General features: G+C 46.7%; 1 protein-coding gene across 5 annotated transcripts in view; it reads right to left on the reverse strand.

The window, feature by feature from the left end:
* The window catches only part of FGD5 (FYVE, RhoGEF and PH domain containing 5), a 188,507-nt gene that overhangs the window by 59,730 nt on the left and 112,318 nt on the right, over positions 1–16,459 (reverse strand). The gene's annotated exons all lie outside the window — the stretch shown is intronic.

Here is a 16,459-nt window from a genome sequence, read left to right on the forward strand (position 1 = left end):
TGTACATTCCAAGCGCTTAGTACAGTGCTCTGCACATAGTAAGCGCTCAATAAATACTACTGAATGAATGGTTTTTCCATTTGTGAAATGGGATCACTCCCTTCCAACCTCTCAAGGGGTCTCTAATTATGTCTGGGAAAAGTTAAATCCTGGGTAGAAAGGCACTGGATGAATAAATGACATGATTATTAAAAGTAAAGCAATTTCAACTTCAAAAGCTTCTGCTTCTGGGATGGAGCACAGCTACAGGTCAATCAATAAATCACTCAATCAATGATATCTATTGAGCACTTACACTGTGCAGATCACTGCACTAAGCACCTGGGAGAGTACAATACATGGGAGTTGGCAACAATCCTCAACTCCATATAAGGCACTGGATTTGCCTTGATTTTGGGGGGCCATTTTCGGAGAGCAAAACATTCTTTACCCATAGTTGGCTCTGAAGTGGATGTCTTGGTTCTGCAGGAAAGGGAAGGGCTGAGGGCTCTTTAAGGACATGATGGAGGACCAACTCATTTGGTTGAAGGAGACTAGGTGCTGCACCTTCATCAGTGCTGAGGTCCAGGGAACAGCCCGATACTGAGGACCTAGCAAGCTTAATCTGTATTCCACTTTATGAAGACCCTGGGTGCTCCATGGGTGACATGATAGAGATGGTGAGCGGTCAGGGCTGAGATTCAATATTTGATTCACCAAAGGCCTCATGAATTCCTCTTCATGCATCCATAAAGGTCTTCCAGAAAACCAATCAATTAATTAATGGGATTTATTGAGCACTTACTGGGTGCAGGGCACTGTACCTTAGTGCTTGGGACAGTGTAATACAATGGTGGGTTTTTTTTAAATGGTATTTGTTAAGCATTTACTATGGGCCAGGAACTGTTCTAAGCACTAGGGTAGACACAAGGTAATCAGGTTGAGCACAGTCCATGTCCCATATGGGGGCTCACAGTCTTAATCCCCATTTTACAGATGAGGGAACTGATGCAGACTGAAGTTAAGTGGCTTGCCCAAGGTCACACAGCAGAAAAGGCCTGTAGTCTATCCCCTAAGCCATGCTGCTTCTTGGCAGTTGGCAATCATGACCCCTGCCCTTAAAGAGTTGACATGCTAATTGTGGAAACAGACATGAAAATAAATTACAGATAGGGGAAGCAACAGAGCATAAGATTATAAGGATATGTATGTGTTGTGGAGGGGTGGGGGGTAGGGATGAGTATCAAAGTGCTTAGTGAATATGTGCCCAAGTGCAAAGCAGAAGGGAGGCAGAATAGAGAGATGAGCGGTTACTCAGAGAAGGCTTCTTGGAGAGGATATGATTTTAGGGTGGTTTTGAAGATGGGGGGAGTGGTGGACTGTCAGAGATGAAGAGGAAGGGAGTTCCAGGCTGGAGGATGTGGGCAAGGGGTTGGCGATGAGATAGATGAGACTGAGGTACAGTAAATAGTTTGGTGTTAGAGGAGTGAAGTGAGCAGGCTGGGTTGTAGTGGAAGAGGAATGAGGACAGGTTGGAGGGAAAGAGCTGAATGAGTGCCTTAAAGCCAATGGAATGGCATTTTTGTTCGATGTGGAGATGGGTGGGCAATCATTGGACATATATGAGGCATGGGGAGATGTGAGCAGAATACTTTTTTTTTTAGAAAAATGATATGGGAAATGGAGGGAAATATGGGCTGGAGAGGGAAGAGACAGGCAGCAGGGATGTCCACGAGGAGGCTAATGCAGTGGTCAGAGTGGGCTAAGACAAGTGCTTGGACCAGCATGGTAGCAGTTTGGATGGAAAGTAAAGGCTGGACAGGCTCGACTCCACCTGGAAAGAGAACAGGCAGGGCTGGGAGTCAGGAAGAGAACAGGCAGGGCTGGGAGTCAGGAAGCCTGGGTTCTAATCCCAGATCATCCACTTGCCAGCTGTGTGACCACAGACAAGAAGTCCCTTCACTTATCCATGCATCTGTAAAATGGGGATTCAATATCCATGCTCCCTATCCCTTTAGACCGTGAGCCCCATGTGGGATGGGGACTGGGTCTGATCTGATTATTTTATATCTTCCCTAGTGCTAGTCGCAAAATAAGTGCTTAACAAACACCACAATTATTACTATTACCCACCTCATGACACGGGTTTATCTTTCAGCTGACTCTTACAAAAAGGGGGCTCGGATAGGCCCCAACCAACCCAACGAAACCCCTTTTCCCTACCAGAGGATAGCCTTCAGTCAACGAGTCTGAAGTGACCTAATTCCCAGATTCTGTTCTTTCAAAGCCCCTGATGATCCATCTTAAGTACTTCCTTCGCTACACCAAAGCTACAGCTTCTGGCAACAGTGCATTAAAAGCAGCTCCAACCAAGCAGCCCAGCTGCTCAGGAGTGTGGTCATACTTCCCAATTCTAAGAGGGAAATTTTGAAAACCAAAACAGCAGGTGGCCTAGCAGAAAGAACACGGGCCCGGTAGTCATAAGGACCTGGGTTCTAATCCTCACTCTGTCACGTGTCTGCTGTGTGACCCAGGGCAAGTCAGTTCACTTCTCTGTGCCTCAGTTGCCTCATATGTAAAAGAGGGATTAAGACTGTGAGCCCCATGTGGGGCAGGGACTCTTTCCAACCTGCTTAGCTTGTATCTACCCCAGTGCTTAGAAAAGTGCTTGGCACTAGTAAGAGCTTAACAAGTACCATAATAATAATAATTATTATTATTATTACCTGGGCTCAAATTCCCAACTCAGCCACTTGACTGCTGTATGACCTTGGTACTTTTTCATTACTTTGATTTACAAAACCATTGACATGTGAATTTTCCTTGGCTTTTGTGAATTTGGGGGATCAAAAATGTCACTACAGTTATTTAAACCACTGCACTTCAGTACCTACATTCTTCAGATAACCTTAATTTCTTCAGTTCTAGTTCTCCAGTATTAGCTCGGCCACAAGCCACTAAGGTTAGAGAATAAGATCCCACAGGACGGGACAGGCAAGGACAGAGGATAGGGGTCAGGAGCAACCAGAGTATAAGGGAGTAGAGAGGCAGGTAGTGGAGGAGAATGAATCAGGATTACCATCCAGGGTCTGGGAGTGCAAGGCAGCAGGAAGCAGCTGAGACAACTCTCTGCCACTACCATGGCCCTCGATACCCCGTTAAGGACATGAAGTTTCCACACCTCAGCCGCTGCCCAATTATGAATGCCATCAGTTCGAATGTTCCTGGGACTGAAACTCCAAGAAATGCTCAGGAGATACTAGCTCCTGCCTCCTCAAGGCCAATGGGCCCCATAGTAATGGCTCCCCAGGTCCTGCTCCACCTTAGCATTGGCCACAGAGAAAGGATTAAGACTCCTGCCCTGATATTCTGACATTTTCTGTTCAGAGCAATAACTGCTCCTGAAATGGCTCTGCTAGGAGAGGCCCTCTACCTCAGCAGCTGGGTGTGCCTTGGTGTGGAACTGGCCAGGCTCTTCTGGCTGTATTTCCTGTTTTCCGCTGATTGCTGCTGTAGGGAGAAATGACTGGATACTGCAACGTCTCTGAAAATAAATACGTGGTGGAGAGATGGGACACAGGAATTCCAGCATGTGGAGTGCAGCTGGGTCTTGGGGCTTAGGGGCAGCATGCGGGAATACTTAAAAAGCCATCGGGAGTTTGCCTCAACCCAATCTTTGCATCCCACTACCTCAGGAAATGTCTGTGTTTTTATTGTCCTTTTATTGTCCTTGGGTAGGGCAGAGAGCACAAGGGAGACAGAGACAGAAGTTAATTGAAAAGCCAGAAAACTAGAGAGAGAGAGAGAGAGAGAGAGAGAGAGGGGCAAAGAGACAAAGAGAGAAAAGAGACAGACACAAAGGCGCACAGAGAACTCCCTCTCCTGTAGACCTTGAAATCAAAGTTCCCAATGATGTCATGCGGGGTACAAGCAGATGTGGAGGTTATAAAGCTTCCTGCTTTACAAACAGACTATTCTGTCCCTATCTGACCTTCTTTTGCTTTCTGTGGAATGAGGCTCTGAAGGGGGGAGGGAGGAAAACAGTATTAGCTCCAATCACAGGAAAAATGAAAAATGAGCTCATCTCTTGACTGAAACCAGCAGTAGACCCCAACCTGGCCAGAAGAACAACATAATGTTCCCTGTTGTAAGCAAGGCAGCCGATCTGTTTGTACAGTAGTTCCCGCTCTGGTCGACTCTTCCTTGCTCTGCTTTGATCCCTGCTCTGGGATCAGTAAGATGGTAAACTAGTTATAGGAGGAAAGGTATTTCCTAAGACTTCTGGCCAGGAGAAAATAAACTGTGATAAGTGATAAGCTACGGGGCCAGATACAAGTTTGAAACCAGCTAAGCATAAGGTGATTTTACATGGGAAGATTCAGCCTCGTCACCGAAAAAATACATATACAAACTCAGAAATAACCAGTTCAGCCCTGCCAGATCCCAATGAGATCATGAAAAGGCTTTTTCACTCTGGGTGGATTTCTGCCCCCTGAAACCACGGTTCTTCTTCAGAGTACAGGTGGTAGAAGTCACGGTATGTACTGAGCATCCATCGGGTGCAATGCACTATATCAAGCGCCTGGAAAAGTACGTCGGAAGCACCAGACACGCTCCCTGCCTTGCTTTGAGGTTTATGTCACCACACAGAGTTTCCCGTCAGCATTTTCATCTTGCGGCTCAGGTAAAGGCCTGATGTGGCTCCCCAAAATTCTTACCTGCCCTCCACCCCTACAGATTCCAGAGGGGAAGTGCAGGACCAACATATTCCTCAGCTCTTTTATAACTTGACATGACCAGTGGGATCCCCTCAGGGCAGCTATTTCCCCAGCCCCAAGCTGCTTAGCCACTCACCACTTCAAACTGAACTCATCCAGACAGTCATGGAGCTCTTGAGGCTAGGGCCTTCACAGAGAGATGGAGCTTGTGTGGGAAGCAGAGTTATCTGTATTGGGTTTTTTTTTTTTTTTTTTTGGTGGTTGAGGCAGGGGGTAGCGCTGCTACTGTGCAAACAGGGAGTCATGATTAAAAACAACATTTTGAGGGGAGAGGGAGTTTATGAGACTTCAAAACCCTCTGCCTCCTGCCTAAACAAGCTTGTTTCTTGAGCAAAGTCAGCTGCTTTAACGATCCACAGGAAGGTGACGCCGCCAGGCGAGTTAATAGAAATGGCAGCAGGTATTTTCCGTTCCCGGGCCCACTGCCCTGGCCCACTGCCCTATTGCATGAGATATGGTGGAAACACTGGAAGAAGGAAGTGAAGGCGCCATATAAGAAATGAAGAAGGCAGTAAGGCCTTGATCACTGTAATTTCTACGGCATTTTCCCAAACCAGGCTAGTCTTCTGTGGACGGCTTAATGCCTGCAATCTGTTCCCAGTAGTGGCTTTGCAGAGCCCCACAGAAGCAGGCGGAAAGCTCCCCCATGGCAGAGGGTACATTCCTCACCACTTACTGGAGTGAATTAGGCTGTAGGTTCTCATTTTAGAGAGATACCAATCGGAAGGTCAATCACTGTGACTGAGCTGATGCCGTCATCGGTGAGGGGAATAAAGGAGCCACGTGGAAAGGTGATCAAGGGGCAAGGAGAGGGATACTGAGTCACGCAGAACCTAGAGCCAATTAAGGTGATTGATTTTGCCCAAATCTTGCTGAACGCCTACTGAGTGGCTGGGCTTATGCTCAGCCCACGCTATTTTCCTAGTATCTGACCATTAAAGGAGAAGCAGCATGGCCTAGTGGATAGAGCACAGGCTTGAGAGTCAGAAGGACCTGGGTTCTAATCCTGACACCACCACTTGTCTGCTATGTGACCTTGGGCAAGTTACTTAAGTTTTCTGTACCTCAGTTACCTCATCTGTAAAGTGGAGATTTAGACTGTGAGCCCCATATGGGACACGGACTGGGTTCAACCTGATTACCCCAGCACTTAGTACAGTGCCTGGCAAATAGTAAGTGCTTAACGTATACCATAAAAAAGGAGGGCTTTTCTCCTACCAAAAATATCCCATAACTGTCAACTTGTATCTACCCCAGTGCTTAGAAAAGTAAGCATTTGACAAATATTATAATAATAAAAACCAAGAATAATAATAACTTGGATGTGGATCCAAGCCTGACTTCAAGACAAGGTGTGGAGATTTCTGAATAATTTTGATCTCAGAGACCAGAGCTGCAGGTGGGGTAGGTGGATGAGCTCCAGAAAGCATTTAGTAGTAGCAGGGTCAGGGCTCCCTAGCCTGAAGGTTTGCTCTCTTCCTGTAACTGTAACATTCACTAAGGATCTTCACCCAGCTTTTCATCTCCCCCTTAACAGAGGGACTGGAATTCCATTCCATGCCTTCCTTCAGGTGATAAACTTCCACTTGTTAGTTCTCATCCTGCACCTCAGAGTCAGGGCATCGACTATCTCCCTTTCCACAAGTGAAAAAAAAAATAAAAAGAAGCAAGGCACAAGAAGGGAAAGTGACCACCTCAAAGGCACACAGTAAATATTCATTCAGTGAAGCCTGGAACTGACAAAACTCAGTTTTAGCTCTATCCACCCCACCATGCTGCCTGCAATAGGTCCGAACAGAAGCAGTCTCTCACCCCAAATCATCAGTGCCCAAGGCAAATATAGACCACTTCACAACTGAAGCAAAGAAAAAAAATCATTGTTTTTCCATCATGCCCCAGAGAACTTAATTATTAATTGTTCGGCAAGAGGGTTTCTCACTCGTAATTAATTCCCATCGAACTGATTTAATCCCAATTGTCTGGATAGCTGTTATCATGATGATTAATTTCAAAAATTGAGGTATAATAGTAATCGCTATAAACACCTTTTTTCAAAAATTATGCAGCAGCTGGAAGTGCTGAGTGCTGGGGAAACCATCCATCACCAGCTGAAGTGCTTGTGCCGTCTCAATAATTCCAATCCATCAAGGCACCTGAAGGACTCCAAATCCATCAGCCAAAGAATGCAGTCAAAGCCTGAAGTTGCTTAGTACTGAGAGGACTTGTCTTTCCCAGGTAAAAAGAGAAAGCCACAGTGGGCATATCCTGATCTGCCAGTGGATGTAGGCAGAATCCAGATTGAGACGTCTCCTGCTTAAGCAATACCACTGCAGAGTCCCTTTGTAGGTCAGGATCTCCTAGTACAGTGCACTGCATCCTGTGGGTACTCACTACATATATTATACAATATAATATATATATTTATAATTTATAATTTATATATTTTTATTAATGATGTGTGTATATCTATAATTTGATTCATTTATAATGATACTACTGATGCCTGTTTACTTGTTTTGATGTCCGTATCCCCACTTCTAGACTATGAGCCCACTGTGGGCAGGGATTGTCTCTGTTGCTGAACTGTACTTTCCAAGCACTTACTACAGTGCTCTGCACACAATAAGTGCTCAATAAATATGACTGAATGAATAAATATCATCACTGCTACTCCTCCTGCCTTCTAGGATTCCTTTTTATCAGCAGTAAATGTCAGTGGAGCTGGGTTAGCTTGAAAAGGCCAACCAGGTTCTGATTAATGTTGGTATTTGCTGTGCAAAGCACTATTCTAAGCATTGGGGTATTACAAGGTAATTAGGGTGTTCCACATAGGGCTCACAAACTTCATCCCCATTTTACAGATGAGGTAACCGAGGCCCAGAGAAGTTAAGTGACTTGCCCAAAGTCACACAGATGACAAGTGGCAGAGCCGGGATTAGAACCCATGACCTCTGACTCCCAAGCCCGTGCTCTTTCCGCTGAGCCATGCTGCTTCTCTGTGGTGGAGGCTCAATATCCTTCTTTTTTTATGGCATTTGATAAGCACTTACTATGTGCCAGGCAATGAACTAAGCACTGGGTAGATAGAGAAGCAGCGTGGCTCAAGGGAAAGAGCCCGGGCTTGGGAGTCAGAAGTCATGGGTTTGAATCCCAGCTCTGCACCTGTCAGCTGTGTGACTGTGGGCAAGTCACTTCACTTCTCTGGGCCTCAGTTACCTCATCTGTAATTACCTGTGAGCCTCACGTGGGACAACCTGATGACCCTGTATCAACCCCACTGCTTAGAACAGTGCTCTGCACATAGTAAGCGCTTAACAAATACCAACATTATTATTACACGTTTATCAGGGTGGACAGAGACCCTGTCCCACATGGGGCTCGCAGTCTTAATTCCCATTTTACAGATGAGGTAACTGAGGCACAGAGAAGTGAAGTTCCTTGGCCAAGCTCATACAGCCAACAGGTAATTGTTAGTAGCAAACCTCCCCAAACTAGCCAGGCCTTTATTTTTGTAATGGTATTTGTTAAGCACTTACTGTGTGGCAGGCATTATACTGGGGTAGATACAAACTAAGGTTGGATGGGGTCGGTTCACAGCATTAATCCCCGTTTTACAGATGAGGTAAATGACACACAATGAAGCTACGTGACTTTCCCAAGGTCACACAGCAGGCAAACGGCCGAGTCAGGATCAGAACCCAGGGCCTTCTGACTCCTGGGTACGTACTCTATCCACTAGGTCATGCTGCTTCCCTAATGTCAGTCCAGTCAGGGAAAGGGGACATCAATCAGTAGTATTTAGGAATACTTACTGGGTGCAGAGCACTGGACCGAGCGCTCGGAAGACCACAACAGAGCAAGAATACATGAACACTGCCCTCGAGAACAACAGGTGACGGCTGGGGGCACTTCACCTTTGCAGCAACTGGAGCTGTTTTCAACAGATGTCTATGGAATCTTTTTGTGCACGGGGAGTTTCTAGCAATCCACGGGGCTGCATCAACCAATCTTCTTACTTTCTAGGCAAACCACCAACTTATTTGAAGAATTTGCTCTTTGCCTTCTCTGGTGCATAGCTGAGTGGCACACTCATTAACTTGCCTCTGGCCACACCCCAATGTGCATACTGACATCAAGAAGATGAAGAGGGGCAAGGTTCAGGAAAGAGAGTTCACAGGTCATAGCTTGTGAACATTTGTCCCCTCTGTTCTCAACTGCTATCACTCACGCACGTGCAAATACATGCAAACCTCAGCTTTATAGGCAGCTATTCCTAATCCCCTCCACCTATCCCTGCAACTTGCTCTTCTTTCTGTTCCTGCTGTGAAATCTGATTGAGGCTTGCTGTTCCCCTCATTCAGAGATGTGCAGGCAGAGATAGCCCCTCCCTCCCCACCCCTCGGCCATTAACTGGCCTGTCTGGATGACCACGGCCCAGATTATCCCTCACAGCTGTTGTCATTTAGCCAAGATTTACAGGAGGGTTGGCACGTGCTGGTTTAAGGCACAAATTGCTAATTACCTTGAAGGCTGGATTCCTGCCAAACCAATTTCACTTCACGATTCCCCCCCCACTAAGTATTCATTTCTGGAACCGATCCAACAAAACCTAGTGTGATAAAGGAACAAAAGCCATTTTGTTTACTTTAGGTCCCACATAAACAAGGTGGGCAGGCACACTGCAGTAGCTATCAATAGCTGGCCAACAGCTGGCCAGACAGTGGAGAGCAAGTTGCTTCCCTGGAAGCTGAAAGGGCTAGGATGGAGCTCGGTGATTGGCCCCTTGTTACTGTGCGGCTCGGACTCAACTCTCACCTCAGTGTTTGGGTGTGGGATTAAAATGCACAGAGGAAATTTAAAAGTTAAATTTTTCTGGCCAAACCAACTTTCCAGACGAGGTCCATCTGCTGAAAGGAATGCCCGAAGAATTTCCAGTGCAATAGCTTGATGTCTATAACATGTGTGGCCAACGATTGAGGCCCTCTGCGTTTAGCATGCAGGCTCTGGGTTGTATGTGATCACAAAAGATTAGTTTAGCTGATTGAAGGATAGGGTGACAACTATACATCCCAGATTGGCTATAACAGTCCTGGAAATGCATGCTTTCCGGGTGACCCATCTGGGATACGGCAAATGTTCAGGGTTGTGTTGCTTCATTGTATTTCTGGGAAGCAGCATGGCCTAATGAATAGAACATGGGGCTAGGAGTCAGAAGGACCTGGGTGCTAATCCCAGCTCCGCCACTTGTCTGCTGTGTGACCTTGGGCAAGTCACTTCACTTCAGTTCTCTGGGCCTCCATTACCTCATCTGTAAAATGGGAATTAAGACTGAGAGTCCCATGTGGGACATGGGCTATGTCCAACCTCATTACCTTGTATCTAATCCAGTGCTTAGAACAATGCCAGGGACGTAGTAAGCGTTTAACCAGTACCATAAAAAAGAAGGGATGGTGTTGGATTTGATGCCAGCATGCCAGAGATACCTTGACATCATGGCATGATTCACACTTGGCTCTCTGGGGGAGGCTTATTATATGGGGGTGGGATGGGGGAATCAGACATAAAACTCAAGAGTTTTGCCTTAGCTACCAACAACTGTGCTTCTCTTGGGGCTGTAGCTCACATGGAAGTGCGCAGGAAAGGGAAGGACTGGAGAATCACATGAAAAGAAGCTTCAATCCCTCAAACCAGAGCCCTACAAAGAGCTAGCTGCTCCCCTCTCCCTGTTCCTATTAGTGTCACAAGAGGGTTTCTCTTGGAAGTTTCAACTCAAAAAAATTCAGTTAGTGGGTGGGGTTAGCCACCCTAGGGGAAATCAACTGAAGCCCAGACCTTCAATACAATCCCCACACTGGCTCCAGATGGGCTAAGGCTTAGAAACTGTTCTAAGGCGAGTTTCATTTTCATCATACAAATGGGCCGGTCACATGGTTGGCCCCATGGGCCCCCAGTTAGCCACACCTATGGAATAAAGACACTGGTCTCTTCTTCCTGATCCAGGGCTCATCCTCTCAAGTCAGCAGGAAACATATCGGGGCTAGATACAATGCGCCGGCATTCTTCCAGCTCCGGCTTTGGCCACGTGAGTTCGGAGGGAAATGAAACTCTATGGGACGGAGAGGATGTGGACAGGAACCGCCGGATCTCGTGCAGGTGCCATACTTGCCTTCTCTCACTAGCTTGGGACCCAGGTGACTTGCGCCAGTCATCTAGCTACCTTCACATCCCAGTTCACACCCTGCTCAGCATCCACATACTGTATTTAGACATTTATCACAAGGTTCCTCGGCTTCTTTAAAAAAAAAAAACCACGCCACGCCAACTGATACAGAGTTTCAGTACTAACACAATGTTTCCACTCTTTCAGTTCAATAGCAAAGTGGGTGGATGGAAATGTCATCATTTTGGCAATCGATCAAACCATTAAAGTCGCTGGAGAAAAGGCCAAACAGATTCCGTTAGGCTGAACACACTGGTCCTCTGGCCAGGCCTGGAGAGCAGATGAAAAATGCAAGACCCTTTGCTGCTGCTGATCCGGCTGTCGCTGCTGCTGCGTGCTGCTGCTGCCACTACCGACCACCACCAACGCCAGAATTGGAACCAAAAAAAAAAATGCATTTCCCAAAGCTGGGCAGGGTGTGGCTTCGTTCTTGCCCAGGTCTAGTTACGGAGCTCCGGCTTTGGAGCCGAGAAGACTTGGAAGCTTTAAAAAAAGCTCTCTGAGCCTAAGGGTGAGAGGTGGGGACCAGGAAAGGAACGCCCCACCCCGGCTCCTGGGACCGCACCCTTTCACCTCTCTCTCTGCTGGCAGTGGCTGGACGGCTGGTGAACACAATGGAGTTGTTTACACCAGCCTGAGGTGAGGAGCCTTACTTCTGAGTCGGCAAGGGAGAGCTCCGGGGCCGGCTTTGGAGGCAAATAGGAGTGGATGCCAGATGGAGGCATGCAGGGGGACCCTGCCTGAATGGGCAAAAAAATATGCTGTTGCCAGGATAATATTTACCAGTCCAAGAAACTCTTCCCTTCTCCCCCTCCCTTCCCAGTAGATATGGACAGAACGGAAGCTAGTGTCCTTGTATATTTGGAGGTGAAGGAAGGGGATTCGGTGTCAAGGCGGAATGAGCATTGAACCCATCTAATCACTGTACCAAAACCAAAGTACTTTAAAAATGGTAAGAAAAGGTATCTGGCTCATTTTTTTCTCTATCTTTCTCTTTCTCTTTCTTCTTCCTCCCCCCTCCCCGCCCCCCGCCATACTTTCTCTCTCCTCCCTATATTTCAGCAAGAACTGTAAGTATTCAACTGAACACAAGAATTGAGCAAGTACTCTGGGCTAAGATATTGGAACTTATTTGCTTATTAAAAGCTTAGCATTAACTTAGTGTTGCTTAATATATTGGAAGAGTGGTTCCCTGTCTTATTGGCTTTGCTATTCTGACAATCTGCTCAGTGTATTATTGAGATAAATGTCCTTGTTGATCTCAGTTTTGGTTTTAAGGACAACTGATACATGAAGTAAAGCATGATCCCTTCCCATTAAACTAATCCTGTGCCTTAAATCTAGAGAGTCTCTTTCATCTGGGAGGAGATCATAAAACTTTTATTAGAAGAGATTTGGCTGAACCTCCATTTGAAAAAAGTATTTCCTTTTCTTCTGCTGGACCCTTCCAAGCCAAATATGATCAGGCTCGAAAATTCAAGTCCTGAAGAACACAAAATCTTCATATTTGTCTAAAGCAGTCTATAGACAAATCACGGTTTACACTACACTCAACCGATCGATTAAAAAGTACTTATTGAGAGCCTACTGTGTGCAGAGCATTGTACTAAGTGCTTCGAAGAGTAGAAGAGAGTTAGTAGATATGACCCCTGCCCCTAAGGAGCTACGATCCGCTGGGGGAGATGGATGCTTAAATAAATTACAGATAGGAGTAAATAGTAGAGTGTAAAGATATGTACATAAACGGTGTGTTTGTGTGATTACCCAAGTGGTGTGGAAGTGCTGAAGTGGAAGTAGTGGAGATTTGAAATTAACTAGAGATGGCTTCCTGGAGAAGATGTGATCTTAGAAGGTCTTCAAAGACGGGGAGAGCTGTGGTCTGTCAAATATGAAGGGGGAGGGAGTTCTAGGCAGCGAGGAGGACGTAAGCAAGAGATTGGAGTGGGAGAGTCGAGAACCGGACACAGTGAGTAGGTTAGCTCGAGAGATGTTGTGGGAGAAGAGACTAGATTGGTAGTGGGGAGAGAGTTGATTGAGTGCCTTAAAGTCGACGGTCAGGAGTTTCTGCTTGATGCAAAGTCGAATGGGCACCCATTGGAGTTTTTTGAGAAGTGGGGAGATGTGTGCAGTATGATGAGTTAGAAAAATGATCCGGGCACCAGAGTGAAGTTTGGACTGGGGAGGGGAGAGGCAGGAGGCAGGAAGGTCAGTGAGGAGGCTGATGCAGTATCCTGTCACCCACAAATCTAGTTAAGAAAGAGTTAACACAAATTTAAAACTCTTACACTCTTGAATCTTAAAACTCTAGTCAGTCAGTCAGTTGTATTTATCGAGTGCTTACTGTATGCACAATGCTGTACTCTACAGCTGATAATGCTATCCAGATAATACTGCATCCCAGTTGAAAACTGGGAGCAGTTGCTGAGGACAGTTTTGCATGGTGCACTGCCATTAAGAAGGGGGTGGCTTTCTTTGAGCAAAAGCTTCGCATGGAAAATGAGACGAAGAGAAAAAAGAGAAAATGGCACCAGGCGCTGCAAACATTATATACAACACAACAAGGGACAAACTTTTTAGTGTGTACAGTATAGTTGAGACTGGATCCTGCATTGGCCTTTTCAGCCACACTCAAACACTCTTAGGTGAACTTCACCATCACGGTGTCTTCTTTGAATATGAATATATATATATATGGCTTAATTTCACTCCCTCATCCCCTTAAAATGTAGGGTACACACAAGCCTGTCTCTTCTCATTTTTCCCTTTTCTTCCATCCTCAGTCATAGAAACACACTATTGCACACCCACATCTCTTTCTGTTTGCATCCACTTGGAGGAAATATTCTTAACTCCAACTCTGATAGACATTCTTCTCTATCTCCCAGTCTTTTCTGGCCACAGCCTATGCTCACACACACACATGCACATACAAGCACAAGTACATATACCCAGGGCCATGGACAGATCCGTGCCTAGGCACAGCCATACCAATAAAACCCATGTGGCTTAGATCTCTCTCCCCAAGACTCTGACTCCCCTCCTGGCTTAGCCTTTTGGTTGAGGGCGATTGAGCCTGTGGTTGCTGTCAAGGACTATCTAGAGCTGCTCCCTCAGTGTCTGCTTCAATTTGCGGCAGCAACATCTGTTTTAAACCAGGACCTGGGTAGCTTTGCTGTTTCCCTAGACAGAGTGCCACTTTTCCATTTGTATTTCTGTTTTGATTTTAACAGAGAAACGGCAGCTAAGCCTGGGTGGCTTGAAGCTGACGGGGCCACATCTTGAAATAGAAGGGTAACTCTGAACCTGCTGGGGATTGGGGCAACATAGTGGGGGAATGGCTTGAAAGGCCAGTTTGCCCACCATGAGAAGAGTGGAAAAGTCTACCTGGGGTTGAAGTTTTCAAACCACACTGTAAGTCCTTGCAAGAGTAGACATTGCACGTCATGATAATTAATCGATCAATCAATCACTGAAATTTATTGAGCACCTATTGTGTACACAGCACTCTACTAAGCACTTGGGAAGGAACAACAGAGTACGCTGACCTGGTCCCTGCCCTTGAGGATCTTACAATCTAGCAGGGGAGGCAGACAACAAAATAAATTAGAAGTAGGGGAGGCAACTGAGTATAAAATATAAACTACATACATGCTGTGAGAGGGTAGTTGGGGGTGATCACCTAGGTTCTTAAGTAGTATAGACTCATTCATTCATTCATTCATTCATTCAATCATATTTATTGCCCGCTTACTGTGGGCAGAGCACTGTATTAAGCAATTGGAAAGTACAATTCAACAAATAGAGACAATCCCTGCCCACAATGGGCTCACAGTCTAGAAGGGGACTCAAGCGCAGAGGGCACCCAGAAGGGAGAGAAAATAGGATGGAGAGATGAGAGATTAGTCAGTCAGTCACATTTATTGAGCGCTTACTGTGTGCAGATCACTGTACTAAGTGTTTGGGAGAGTACAATACAACAATCTAACAGACACATTACCTGCCCACAACAAGCTTACAGCCTTGGGGGGAGACAGTCATTACTATAGATGAATAAAATTATAGATAGGTATGTAAGTGCAGTGGGGCTGGGAGGGGAGATGAATAAAGGAAACAAGTCAGGGCAATGCAGAATGGAGTGGGAAAAGAGGAAAGGAAGGCTTAGCCTGGAAAGGCCTCTTGGAGGAGTTGTGCCTTCTATCAGACTTTGAAGTTGAGGAGAGTAATTGTTTGTCAGATATGAAGAGGGAGGGCATTCCAAACCAGAGGCGGGAGGTGGGTGAGAGGTCAGCGGTGAGATAGATGAGATCGAGGTACAGTGAGAGGGTTAGCACTAGAGGAACAAAGTGCGTGGGCTGGGTTGTGGTAAGAGAGTAGCTTCTGTTTGATGCGGAGGTGGATTGGCAGCTGCCCGGCTCATCTTCCTGCAGAAACGTTCTGGGCATGTCACTCCCCTTCTTAAACATCTCCAGTGGTTGCCTATCAACCTCCGCTCAAAACGAAAACTCCTCACTCTAGGCTTCAAGGCTCTTCATTCATTCAATAGTATTTATTGAGCGCTTACTATGTGTAGAGCACTGTACTAAGCGCTTGGAATATATAAATGGGCAACAGATAGAGACAGTCCCTGCCCATTGATGGGCTTACAGTCTAATTGGGGGAGACAGACAAAAAAATAGCAATAAATAGAATCAACGTGATGTACATCTCATTAACAAAATAAATAGGGTAATAAAAATATGTAAAAATGAGCAGACAAGCACAGTGCTGAGGGGAGGGGAAGGAAGAGGGGAGGAGCAGAGGGAAAGGGAGGGAAAAGGGGGTTTAGCTGTGGGGAGGTGAAGGGGGGTAGAGGGGCAGCAGAAGGAGCAGAGGGAAAAGGGGAAGCTCAGTCTGGGAAGGCCTCTTGGAGGAGGCGAGCTCTCAGTAGGGCTTTGAAGAGGGGAAGAGAGTCAGTTTGGCGGAGGTGAGGAGGGAGGGCACTCCAGGACGTGGCCCAGGGGTCGACGGTGGAACAGGCGAGAACGGGGAACGGTGAGGAGGTGGTCGGCAGAGGAGCGGACCATGCGAGGTGTGCAGCAGAGAGAGAGAAGGGAGGAGAGGTAGGAGGGGGCAAGGTGATGGGGAGCCTTGGAGCCTAGAGTGAGAAGTTTTTGCTTCGTGCAGAGGTCGATAGGCAACCACTGGAGGTCCCTTTCTACCTCTCCTCCCTTCTCTCTTTCTACTGCCCACCCCGCACGCTCCGCTCCTCCGCCGCCCAACTCCTCACCGTCCCTCGGTCTCGCCTATCCCGCCGTCGACCCCTGGGCCACCTCCTCCCGCAGTCCTGGAATGCCCTCCCTCCTCACCTCCGCCAATCTAATTCTCTTCCCCTCTTCAAATCCCTACTTAAAGCTCACCTCCTCCAGAGGCCTTCCCAGATTGAGCTCCCCCCTTTTCCCTCTGTTCCCTTTACCCCCCCTTCACCTCTCCGCAGCTAAACCCT

This window comes from Ornithorhynchus anatinus, chromosome X1 (assembly GCF_004115215.2).
Source record: "Ornithorhynchus anatinus isolate Pmale09 chromosome X1, mOrnAna1.pri.v4, whole genome shotgun sequence".
In the NCBI taxonomy this organism is placed as follows: domain Eukaryota; kingdom Metazoa; phylum Chordata; class Mammalia; order Monotremata; family Ornithorhynchidae; genus Ornithorhynchus; species Ornithorhynchus anatinus.